Here is a 13663-nt window from a genome sequence, read left to right on the forward strand (position 1 = left end):
CTCAGTATAGGTTCTGCTCCTGCCTGTCCCAGGGTTAGTTTTCCTTATGGACTACACCGTCTTTCCCAAAGCCTGGGATGGGAGCCCTCTCATGCAGTGATTCCTGTCTGCTGCTGCAACTTTCTGGAGATCAAAGGGCCCCTCTCTGTGCTGTCACAGTGAGTGACAGGCCAGCACTGTGCAGTGCAACAGATCAATCCATTCTATCTACAAAAATAATAGGACTTCTTCCTTAACTGGTTGAGTAAAATCAAAGGAACGGTCTTGAACAACTTAATTTCACCCTTCAGGGGCAGATCTTTCTTGGGCCCATGGCAAATTAAAATTAGGCTGTGCTATAATTGCTTCCGGGTTAGCCATTTTACTTCTATATCAATTTTGTTCTACTTTTTTCTGTGTCTTATCATTATTTAAAAATAAGTGTTATGTGAATGTTCTGAAAACTTAAAATGGAAGAAGGAAAAGAATAATCCTCAGTGATATGAATAACAGGTTTATATTTTGCCAAAAAACTGAGGCAGGAGGATTGAGACTTCAAGACCAGCCTGGCTATAGAGTGAATTCCAAGCTAGACTAGGTTACATAACAAGATCCTGTCTCCAATAAATAAATAAATAAATAAATAAATAAATAAATATTGAAAAATGTAATTAAATGAACTAATAAATAAAATTAACAAATTAATGAAATAGTCAACGGACTTTATCCATCTAGGGAGCCAATCACATGGCTGTCTTTATTTTTCGTTGGTTGGTTATTATTCCTTTCAGGTCATTCAGTCTAATGCCTCATCAACAAAGGTCATGACCAAGCACTAGAGGTGTACTACTTTGTTTTAGAAGAAACCAAAACATCTCAGTGCCTTCGTTTTGCCTAATATAGATTAGACCAATATTAAAAATGTGAGTGTGTGTACAGCTAGACTAACTTTATGGAATATTTTCACATACAAAAATTCACTATATTGCTATTTATAAAAGTCAGGACCCAGAAAACTTACAACAAAATGACTATTGCTTTCTGAATTTGGAATAAAGTTTAACAACTGAAAATTATAAAATCTATATCTTTACATAGCAAGGTTTGTGTGTTCATGAGATATATGTTTCAGGATGTGTGTGTGTGTGTGTGTGTGTGTGTGTGTGTGTGTGTGTGTGTATTGTGTGTGTATACATATATATAACCCATTTTTAAATGAATGTGCCCCTTTCAAAAAAATAATGTTTGATGTGATGTCTAAGAAAATGTACAGATAAAAGAAACTTCCATAGAAACATGTCAAAACATTAAAAGTAATTATGAATATATAACTCCCCTTGGTAGCTGGGATCATAGATGAAGCTTCCTTATACTTTGCATGCTACATAATGTTTTCTAGTAAGCATGTATTTTTTCAGAGTTTTAAAAAGCTATTTTCTTCTCAAGAAAAAGTAACTCTTAAATGTAGAAACTATTTTTAGCAGGGTTTTGTTTTCTTCAAATGAAACTACTTACATGAAAAAAATACATGACAAAATACAGTAAATCTTAAGTAAGAAGGAAAACTAAGGAACGGAGTGTTTGACTGACTGGGTATCTATAGAGGGTTTATGGGCACAAAGCAAGGGCGCATCAAAGGGAACTCTACAGAGTGGCTTTCATCCAAACTTTGAAGGCCTTCTTTTTTTTAATGACTAGACCAAAACCAAAAATAGCATCCCCAACCCAGCAGTGTCACTAACCCACACAGCTTGGCTGGAAATATGTCCCAGTTCTGTCTCTCTGCTTCATCCACATGAAAATGACTGGAAGGATTTGTAGATAGATGATATAGACAGATGACAGCCAGATACATGGGCGACAGAAAAAAAGGTGAGATAGCCCCTCAGATACAAAACCTGATTGGCACAGCTGGAAGTTCTAACTCACGAGAGTGGACATGTCAGGATCAGAATCCCATTCCTGACTTTTGTTCAGTTAGTTAGCTGTGGCTGTTAATTTTTTTATTGTTGCATTTTATTGGTGTGGGGATGTGTTTGAGTGATGCATATGGGAAGGGGACAAGCTGTGGTGGCATCATGTAGAGGTCAGAGGACAATTTTGAGGAAGCCAGTTTTCTCCTTCTACCTCATGAGTCCTGAAATAAATTCAAATTGTCAGGCTTGGTGCTGGGAGCCTGATGAGCCATCTCACCAGGCTAGTTATCATTTTTATGCCATCATCCTCTCTCTCTCTCCCCCCCTCTCTCTCTCTCTATCTAATGCCTGTAGGGAAAACAGAAGGTCAGACCTGGCAAAAGACAAATGTTCTTGCCTCAAATTCAACTATTTCTTTTCCAGATGAAAAGCATCTGCATTTTGGCTCTAGGTTTTTACAAGAGACAACGTATCAAATTATAAGCCTGTAAAATATCTAATACAAGACCTTAGAGAAGCCATGGTGTTAAATGTCACAAGAGGTTTCCGCCTTAATATTTAGTGGCTGGCAGGAGATGAGTCATTGTCATGGAATTTAATTTCAAATTGTTTTCAAGTAAACTCAGAGGATCCAAGAGTATGAAATTTTGGAAGGTGACAAGGTGGCTTCAGAGATGTGAGAGTTTTTAAGCCATGTATCAAAGGTTGGTTCTAACAATCCTGGGGTTTTATCCTGCTCGCTTCCCTAGTCATTTCTAAAAGCTCTCAACCACCCTTCCCTATATAAGAAAATTCATCCTGGACTTCTTATCATCTTTGCTTGCCTGAGACCTCAAAGTATCAAGCCTCATATGCCTAGAAACTGCTCAAGCATTCCTTTCTGGGGGTTGTCATTAAATCCCTGCTTTCTGGATACAGGCATTGAGGGGGCAGCCACTGGTCAAGATCACCCCATGAGTCAGTGCCAAAGCTGGGAATACAACCCAGACTTTCTGACTCCCTGGCCTGTCCCCTGACCAGCAAGCCACATGCTCTTGACCAGTATGAAACAAGCTGTCTGTCTCTGTGTTCCCTCAATGCTGAGGGAAAGAAATGTCAACCTAGCCATTTCTTCTCCCAACCTTCATCAGTCATTTATTTCATCAGCCAACAGGCAAGTTACTCTAGATCATTCTTCATACTTGGAAAAAATTTTTTTTAAAAATTCATTTGTTAAGAAAAGGCTAGAAATTTGGAAGAGGAAGAAAGCAGCTTCTCCCCCTTGGTATCATATTTTGTAACACATGGGCGGTGTGGCCACATTGCAGACCGCTTCCTGTACTCCGCTGATGGTGGGATGTTTGGCCAGCTTTTCCATGTGGCCTTGTACCAGGGTCAGGCCTCAAGTGGTTCCTGGTGAGGGAAGGTCCCCTGCACAAGCCAGGCCTTGACGTGGCTACCTCCCCCCCAGCTCTTTTGAATCCTCCCTGACCACATAGTTCTGCTAACTATGCCCCACATGCCTCTCGAGATGGAGTCAGAGGGGACTGTCCAACAAGACGCCAGCCTGAGTCCAGGACAGCTTTACCAAAGACAAGGGGAAAGCTGAAGAACCCTCCCCTGCCAGTGACCACAACAGGGGAGACAGCGGCATTTAGGCTGTTGGGTTAACTGTCCTAGTTGTTCTCAGAGCTACGGAATTCCTTCTCTCAGTATTTTATACCTGTCATGTTGGATCACAAGACTCCTCTATCCAAATGAGCTGATTTGTTTATTTCCAACAGCCTGTCGCCATCTTAAAGTCAACTTCCAACTTGGCTTCCAGCCAGCTGGTTCTAACCTTCTTCCCATCTTGGTAGTTGGTCATGATCCAAGTGACAGTGGTCCCAGGTTCTGTGAGCAGGCATGTGTAGCAGCTGCAAAGAGTCGAGAAGAAAACAGAGTATCACTACAGAACCATTCCTTTCTACCCTGACTTTGTTAAGACTTCTCAGTCCAATCTGCTCTCATCAGAGTCATCTCAAATCTTCACCCAGCTTCGCAAGGCAGTGCTGAAAGTCGACCTCCCCAAATGCCCGTCTCCATCTGGACTCACGAAAGACTCTGAGAGCTGAATCCATCCCGTTGAGACTTCAGCACCACAACCTCACTGACACCTGGGTGGCCACACATCAGTTTTCCTACAGTTCTTAAAATTGCAACCCTTAGAGCATCTTGATTCTACTTGTCGTTCCAGTCACACATGCTTCCAAACTCACCATGTCATTCTTTCTCCAGCTCCTTCTGCCTGTACATGCCATCAAGTGTTTGCTTGGTGTGACAGCCCTCGGGGCACTCCAGGAGGAGTGACAGCATAATTTGTTTACTATTCTCTCCAAATTCTGAAGACGGAAACTTCATTAACTTTTCTGATAAAGCACAAAGACTGTGATTAGCCTTGTCCGTAAAATTAAAAAAGAAACATGTACATACAACTTGTGTTTTTTGAAGTTTCTGTTGCTCTACCTGAGTGATAAGGAGATGGAGGGAGCTGCTGCTGGCCCCTGTCCTGGCATCGAAATGACATAGTAGAAGTTCTGGTGACACCTGGCACAGATCTGTTTGCTTACCCAATGAAACTCCATGTTTCTTTGACCCAGTAACTAAACTTTAAGGACAGGAATTTTATGAGAGAGAGAGAGAGAGAGAGAGAGAGAGAGAGAGAGAGAGAGAGAGATAAGAATATTGCACGAGGGGCTGGAGAAATGGACCAGGAGTTAAGAGACCCTGCTGCTCTTCTAGAGAACCCAAGTTCCACCCCCAGCACCCACATGACAGCTTGCAACCATCTGTAACCCCTGTTCTAGGGGGGGAAATATGATGCCCTCTTCTGGCCTCTGCAGGAACTACACATGTACACAGACATGCATGCAGGCAAAATGCCCATACACTTAAAAGAAAAAAGAAAAAACGGAAGGAAGGGAGGGAGAGAAAGGGGGAGGGAGGGGAGGGAGGGAGGGAGGGAGGGAGGGAGGGAGGGAGGGAGGGAGGGAGGGAGGGAGGGAGGGAGGGAGGGAGGGAGGAAGGAAGGAAGGAAGGAAGGAAGGAAGGAACTCTCCACAGCCCTGACTTTAAGTATAGGTAGGGCTAGCGAAATGGTGCCTCAGAGTCAGGCTTGGTGAGGAGATGACAGGGGAAATGGCCCATAACTCTGGGTGTGATAAGTATGTGTACGTGTGCCATGAGTGTGCAGGAGCCCTCCGAGGTCAGAAGAGGGGTCAGATCCCCTGGAACTGAGGCTATAGACAGTTGTGAGCCACCAGGTATGTGCTGAGAACCAAACCCTGGATCCTGTGGAACAAGTCTAAGTGCTCTTACCCACTGATCCAGCTACCCCATACCAATTTATACCTTCTTGATCCACTGTGTATGTCATTAAATCCACTTGTAAGAAAAGTGTCTGTAAGCAAAATTTATCTGTAAAGTGACAAATTCTTTTAATAGTGCATTCAGTTTAAAAAAAATTTTTAGAAGGTCTAAAGATGGTCCTGTGCATGGGTCCATGAGCACCGCCAGATGCCCAAAGAAACCAACCTGCTTCCGAAGATTAGCTGAGTCAGGAAAGTGAAACTCAAACCATCCTCATCATTTAAATGTGACTGGAGAGGATGGAGAGATGGCTCAGTGGTTAAGAGCACTGACTGCTCCTCCCAAGGATTCAGTTTCAATTCCCAGTACCCACATAACAGCTCATAACTGTCTGCAGCTTCAGTTTCAGGGGACCCAACACCTTCACACAGACATGCATGCAGGTGAAACATGAATGCACGTGAAATAAAAAGTAAATAAACATGATTGGGGACTGATAGACTTCCGAGTACGTCAGAAAATCATCCTTTTTGCTTCTCTTTGAAAAGAGCATTTGAAGATATGGGAGTCAGTTGATGGAGAAGTTGGAGAAGTTTCCTTCACAGGACTTTATTGTTCAAACACACAGGAAAATGGTGTTTATGGCACAAATCAAAGAGTCTGAAGAGGAATGCAATAAGAAAGATTTAAAGTCTGCTTGATGAAGGAACAGATTTGTTTTAGGAAGTTAAGTTCTTTTTTTGAGGAAAGATTTAGTCTTTAATTTAACTTGTTCTGATAAGATATACATAATATAGTCTCCAGCAGTCATTTGAAGTGTATAATTCAGTGGTATTAAGTACACTCATAACGCTGTGTAGCCATCACCACTATTACACCCTAAACTTTTCATTAATCTAATAAAGCAATCAACGGCATCTCTTCTTCTGCCAAGCCCTGGCAGCCTGTCTTCCATTTCCTTTCCCTTGACCTTTGCCCTTTTGACTCATACAGTATTTTGCCCCTCTGTGTCTGGTCTATTTCATGAAATGAGATGTTCTCCAAGTTCATTTAGGCAGGATGTTAGGTTGTAGGCGTTGTTGCAGGCAGGAAAATTTCAAGATTTAAAAAAAAAAAAATCAAGCCTTTCCATGCAAAGAAACAAATGTTGGCCCATGCTCTCCATATGTGCAGCTTTGTATCTACTTTGTTAAGTCTGCAGAGGAAAGAAGACATTGTCTGACCCCGCCTGACATCGGCTCACTCTGCCTCCTCCTCGGCACATGAAATTCCTTCCCTGTTGACTGAGAAGCCCGGGAGGTTCTGGGTTTTGTTTTGAATTTTCTTTCAGATCATCTGGTATTATGAATTCCAAAGCTTCTGTTTCAAAAACCAAAGACAAAAACTCTTGCATCAGGGCATTGCGGTCAACCCCAGAAGATCCCACATCCCTCTTTGGCTCTCCTTGGCCTAAATAGTGGTTGTACTTTTCCTTCGCTCAAGTCAGGGAGGGCAACAATGGTGTGGCGATGGGCGTCTGCCACCGCCCACATTGCTGACCCCTGCCTTCTCTGGCAGCTTTTGAGCAATGCTTCACTAGCCCGTCAGGTCCCAAGCCATTCTACAACAAACGTTTTGTTAAATCCTAAACTAATATTTATAGTCAATAGAATATATATACTCCATTGACTTTCTTAAGCTAATGTCATTTCTTAAGAAAAATATAAATGAGAGCTCGCAAAATAGTTTGGAGGACTAAGGCACTAACGCCTCAGCCTGATGACCTGAGTTAGATCTCGAGGGCCTGCATGGTAGAAAGAGGGACTTGAACCCCACAAGTTGTCTTCTAACTTCCATATGTGTTCCAAGGCATGTGCGTGCACCCTCATATGCGTGTGCATACACACACACAAACATACACACCACAAACAGAATAATGATGATGATGATGATGATGATGATGATGATAACAATAATTATAATTTAAATAATTTTTGGAGGGTATTATAAACTAGAGGGTGTGAGGAGAAACTGAGTTGGTGAAGTTCTTGGTAAACAAGCCTGAGGAGTTTGGATCCCCAGGCTCCATGTAAGAAGCCATCCATGGCACAACCCACCTATCATTCCGCGTTGGGCAGGTGGAAATAAGAAGGTCCCTAGTGCTTCCTGGCCAACCTGTCTTGCTGAATCAATGAGATCCAGGCTTTGTGAGAGACCACGTCTCAAAAACAAAATGGAAAGTGACAGAAGGAAATACCTAATATCAAACTCCAGCTTCCATACACACTCACACCAATGTATACACAGAAACATGTATATACATATACATCCCATGCCCACACCTCAAGAATAATATAAATTAGAAATACAAACAGAATGGTTGGTATAAAATAGTGTGTGTTCCAATATGTAAATGCTTGGGAATAAGTACATTAGAAGATGTAGTGAAATAACCAGGTCTGTATTTAAACACAATTGCATTTCAGTTCATCAGCTGGAACACAAACCAAGGCGACTGTGCCACTGTAGACAACAAAGGCTTTTGAGCAGTGTTGTAACTGTATAACTTCCAAAATAATGAACAACTTTTTAAAAAATATTGTTTGTATTGATTCTTTGGGAATTTCACATCATGCACTCTGATCGCAATCATTTCTCGGTCCTCCCATGTCTTTTCCCCCACCCTTGCGACCCCCCCAAATAAAAATAATAGAAAAATAAATAAAAAACCAAGTCCAATTTGTGTTATCTATATACTCACTAGAGCATGGTCAAACTCTCCATGGTCTGCCCCTTACATAGGACTGAGTCCTTCCCCTCCTGTACCCCCACCATCAATCGTGGGGAGCTACACTTCAGCATCCTTATCACACTTTTTAAGAGTTCTCTTTAATGGCTTCCTGTTTCAGCTGTTACTTTGGCAGGGTAGGGGGTGTCCATGTCCCTCTTTCCCAGCTGTGTGTCTGCAGTCATCGATATCACTGCAAAAGTAGTTTCCTTGCTCTTTATAGTCAGCTAGAGCTTCCTCATGTTTCTGGCAACAGCACACACCATGAACACAGACCCTGGCTGTAGTAATACCACAGATCCAGACAAGACCCTCAGAGGCAGCCCAGACCACACACATCATCATGGCTTCTGTCACTGGCACAGACTGTGAACACCCATGTGTGGGCTTCATCATGGCCCAGTACAGCAAGCAGCACGGACCATATACACCAGCATGGCCTCTGGTGGCATCACAGACCACAGCGGTCCTTCGAGGAGGTCGAGTTCATGCATCGGGCAGCGTGTTCGGGGGCTGAGTCTGCGTGTGCTTAAGCTCCAGGCTACCGCATCCTGCACCACTGTCTCTACTGGGCAACGACACGTTCCACTGCTCACCTCAGCCGCCTGTCATCACCATCGTGTGTCCAGTTCCGCCTCTCTCCACAGTGCGCATCCTGCTCCATTGTTCTATCTTTCCCGTATCTCCGCATATTTGTTCACCGTGGTGGCTCCCACCTCTCGAAGGGGTAGGGCTTCCAGAAAACAACTTCTTAAAAGCTCTGATGGGCATGGTAGCACAAGCCTGTGGGTTTGAATGCAGCTTGAGCTACAGAAAGAGACCATGTCTCAAACCAGCAACAGTTCTGAGCAAAGGTAACCTGCAAAACCTTACACCTAAGGAATTTAGAGCACACTAAACTGGGCGGTAAACACATGGGCATGTAAAACAGAGACAGGTCGGTGGTTTGAATAATTATGTATCGCTTCTCCAAATTTGTAACTGCCTCGTTGGGCATGTGAGACTCACATCTGGCACAGATCAATTTTTCGTTCCAAAGTTTATGCCCAAATTTCTATAACGTTGTTATGCTGACACTTGCCCAGGAAATGTCAATAGTAGCCTCAATCAACCGATGATCAAAAATCAACTCTCGTTAAAAAAAAAAATACTCATGGTAGAAATATGACAGTCTTTAATGTTTTTAACCTTGTGTATCTGTGTGTGTGAGTATGAGTGCATGTGAGTACAGGTGCCCTTGGAGGCCAGAAGAGAGCATTGGATTACCTGTAGCTGGAGTTAGAGGCAACTTTAGAATCCACCTAATGTGGATTCGATGAATTGAACTCAGATTCCTCTCCAAGAGCAATAAGGACCCTGAACCACTAAGCTATCTCTCCAGCCCCTGGTGTAGTCGTTTGAGAAATGGAGAACCAAATCTCAGAGAGTTCTCAAACATCTTGGCATGTCCCGTTTCTAGCACGGAGTCTACAGAGAAAAAGGCCCACAAACAAATCAGGAAGGGAGGCTCCTTCAGTGAACGGTTCAGACTTTCAGGTGGCCTTTGTGTCCCCGTCTACACTGTGATCCTGTGAGCCCGTCTTCTGCTTTCCTCTTGTAGCGTGCCATCTACTTTCTACATGTTGGAAAGGACATAATTTTACTGTGGTGTGGTGGAAGCTGAAGAGCTGAACATGCAAATTATATCATTATAACTTCAAAAGAAGGTCAAACTCTCTTCTATTTCATTTTCCCCTTTAAAGTTTACCCTTAATTGCAGCCTCTAGACCAAGCTGCATGTCTTGGCATAACTCCCATGCTGGAAAAAAAAAAAAAAAGTTAAGGAATTCCTTCCTGCCTGTGTGTCCAGTCCACTTTCAACCTGGTCCCAGGCCAATGCTGTTCTCTTTAAGTTTGTCTGAACCATGCTCTTGCCTTCTGAGTGTCCCACAATTGCCTGCAACTGAGTTTCCACGAGGACAGCATCACCTCCTCCCAATAACTTCTTGAAAGTGACCCATCTCACCACAATTCAGAAATGTCTTCTAGGGGCTGGAGACGTAACTGGTGGCAGAGTGTTTCATAGCTTACAAGAAGCCCTGGTTCAATCCTTAACACTGAATAAACTTTAGCAAAGGGGTACACACCTGTAATCCCCAAAATCAGGAGGATCAGGCAGAGGGATCAGGAGTTCACACAGTGAGTTCAAGGACAGCCTGGGCTATATGAGAACCTATCTTTTAAAAAAAAAGTTAAAATGACCAGATTCCAGGCTAGGACTGCTCAAAAATAATGTTTTCTCTAGAAAGTACAAGACCCTGGGTTCAGTCACCAACATAGCAAAAACTAAGAGTAGATTAAAGTGAAATTAGATAAATAAAAGAGCAAGTCCTCTTCACAACTCTATAGCATTCAGCTCCTATTCTTACCGGATAAAAGGTTAGGAAAGTGGCATAGCATCAATGAGTTCACTGGCGCACAAAGACATCTGTGGGCCTACTAACCAATTGTCATTGGTGGTAATGTGAAACTGCTACTCAGTAAGATGGGAAAATAACATAGGCTTTTGTTTATTTTTGCCACTGTTTTTAACCTTAAGACAGTAAGATTTTCAGTAACTCCACTACAGTAAAAATGTCTTTGGTGAACTAATTCATATTTACCTTTTCCTTGCTCTTTTGAGAGTTAGTGAGTCTCTCAAAATGCCTTCCTGCTCTTCTCTTTGTCAGTACAATGGGAAAACCCTTCATTTTCTAGTCTATTATCATATCCCCAGAAGTATCTCTGCCCTTCGATGGTTTAAGGTGCCCTTCCTTTGACCTTTTCCAACATCCTTATTTTTTTTTCTGGATATAGAGAGACTTGCCAAGCTGGGAGACACATATGCCCTACATTTGGGCACATATGTACAACAATAGTTTTCCATTTCATTTCCAAAGAATACCAGAGGCCAAAGAGCACTTGGGGAACTTAACATTTCTTAGGAAAACAATCACTGTCTATTCACTATGCACCATGGACACAGCTTTCCATTTGTGTTTCCCTGTTTCTTCATCTGCTCTTTTACTCTAAAATTCCATGCTACTTTAAGACCTAACTTGACTGCTGCCTCCTCTATTGTATTAGGCTGTTTCTTGAGTAAGAAATTGATTCTCACAGTTATGGAAGCTAAGAAGTCTCGTGACCTGCCAGTTAAGAGACAGACATCCATAAGAGCAGGTGGTAGTGCTCTGGCCTTAACTGGAAACTCTTAGAACCAGGAGAATCAATGAGATAGGTCCCAGGTCAAGTACAAAGTCATAAAAGCTGACCTCCTTGTATATGCGTATTATGGTTTAGGTATAAAGTGCTGTCTGTCATACCCTACCACCACCAAAGACCAAAAGACTCATGTGTTGAGTCTGATGATATGATATATTATTTATGATCTAATAAAGCCACTGAAGTTCAAAATGCAAAGCCACTCACACTAGTTAGCTATAGAAGCTGGGCAATGGTGGCACACACCTTTAATCCCAGGACTCAGGAGACATAGGCAGATGGATCTCTGTGAGTTCAAGGCCACCCAGGGCTACATGATAGTGAATCAGTCGAAAAGAGAAACAGAACTCTTAACTCTTTGATGCCAACACGTGGGACGGCATGGCTTTAATCCCAGCACCAGAGAAGTATATAAGACAGCTCAGAGTCTCAGGCTGGATTCATTCTGGCATTCAGTTTCCAGCCACTGACAATTAGTCTCCAGCCACATTGAGGATAGGCTCTCCCCAGCCTTGGTAGAGGTAAGAGCTCTGTGATGGCTTGGTTGCTTGGCTTTTCAGATCTCCAACTTTAACCCCAATATCTGTCTCTGGGTTTATATTACTGTGTTACAGTTGAGGGCTTCGTTCCCAGTACCATGGTGTTCAGAAGTGGGGCTTCAAGGGAAGAACTGAACTGCAAAGGCTCTCCTTTCATCAATAGCTTGATCCATCAGTAGAGATAATTGGTGGTATTCTGGTGAAGAGGTAAAAACTAGGAAGTGAGGATTACTAGGAAGTCCATTTTTTGAAAGTTCTCGTAGAAAGGAATGACTTGTTCCAGACCCTTTCCTGCCTTTCTCTCTCATTCTGTTCCACAGCTGTCGTGAGGTAAACAGCTTTGCTCTGTCACAGGTTCTCTACCTACCATGACACTATGCTTCATGTTGGACCAAAAAGCGATGGGTCTGGCCAACAATACACTGAACTACAAGCTAAAAACTAAAAAAAAAAAAAAAAGCAAACAAAACTCTTGTTCCTATTAGGAAAAGACAGACTTCCCCACTCTAGCACTCAGGAGGAGAGAGAACTCTCCTTTCGTTCATAGGAGATGAAATCAAGGATGATGCCCAGCCGCAGTGGGGAAAGCAATGTGTTTTACTCAATCTGTGTTTTACAATGCTGCTCACAGACATCCCCAGATGTCTAACCAGATTATATGGCTATCCTGTGGCCTAGTCAAGGAAGCCACGTGCTAGATATTTACTCATTGCTCAGGACAAACAAAGAAACAACTTGAGGGATGAAAGACTAGCTTTGGCTTACAGTTTCAAAGGACTTGGTCCATGGTTTCGTGGACCTTTGTGTTTGGGCAGAACATCATGGTAGAAGGAGTGTATGGTAGAGTAGTTTCTTCAGCCTCATGATGGACAGAGAGCAAGCAGAAAAATGGGAACAGAGGCAAGATACCAGTGACATACTTCCTCCAACTAGAATCTATCTCTTACTTTCCATGACATCAAAAATAGTGGAACTGGCTGGGTCAAGTCCCCAACACATGAGCCTTTATATAGTACACTTCATAACCAAATCATAGCAACATATAAAATTACTCAAGGAAATCATTACATTCCCAGCATAAGTCCTCTTATTTATGACAAGATACTTTCTAAAAAATTGTTGAGTACTTATTCCATAGTTTTAATTGTTTTCTTTTTATCTTATGTGTTTATGTGTATGTTTCTTCACATGCTTGTGGGTGCCTGCAAAGGCCTGAAGAGGGCTTCAGATATTCTGCAGCTGGATTTTCATGCAGTTCTGACTCTATGATATGGGTACTTGTAAACACTGAGCCACCTCTCCAGACCCAAAATTATATAAAATCATATAAAATTATTTATATATATGTATATATATACACTAATAAATAATATTTTTTGAAAAAAATCAAATAATAGGGCTGGAAAGATAGACCAGTGGTTAAGAGCACTTATTGGCTTGTAGAAGATCTAGGTTCATTCCCAGCATCTACAGGGTGGTTCATAACTATTCATAATTCCAGTTCCAGGGGACCCAACACCTTCTTCTGACCTCTTTGGGCACCAGGCATGTATGTGGTACACAGATACACATGCAAACAAAGCATAGGTACATATAAAATAATTTTTAATTTACAATAAAATTAAGAAGCAAATATACTCAATTATCTCCCTTGCCAAGAAGGCTTGAGACATGGTGACTCCTGGTCCCATAAAGGAAAGAGCCCACCCCTCACCTATTCTGATGTCTTTTACCTATCTGTTCAACTGTGGACTAACCATCCTCTAGACAATAGATAGGACAGTCCAGGAATCATGGATGGACATGACAATATCCAAAGCAAGAGGACTTCTTTGCCTCTTCCTTCCTTTCTTTTTTTTCGTTTGGTTTTTTGTTTTATCTTTTTTATTTTTAAA

At 42.2% G+C, this 13663-nt stretch overlaps 1 long non-coding RNA gene across 1 annotated transcript; it reads right to left on the reverse strand.

The window, feature by feature from the left end:
• Positions 1 to 3626: 3626 nt before the first annotated feature.
• On the reverse strand, positions 3627 to 4276 carry LOC107979434. Its single transcript, XR_003479919.1, has 2 exons — positions 4133 to 4276; positions 3627 to 3790 (listed from the first exon to the last, which is right to left on the reverse strand). It is a non-coding gene; the product is annotated as an uncharacterized LOC107979434 (long non-coding RNA).
• Between the last annotated feature and the right edge of the window lie 9387 nt (positions 4277 to 13663).

This window comes from Cricetulus griseus (genome assembly GCF_003668045.3).
Source record: "Cricetulus griseus strain 17A/GY chromosome 1 unlocalized genomic scaffold, alternate assembly CriGri-PICRH-1.0 chr1_0, whole genome shotgun sequence".
Taxonomy (NCBI): domain Eukaryota; kingdom Metazoa; phylum Chordata; class Mammalia; order Rodentia; family Cricetidae; genus Cricetulus; species Cricetulus griseus.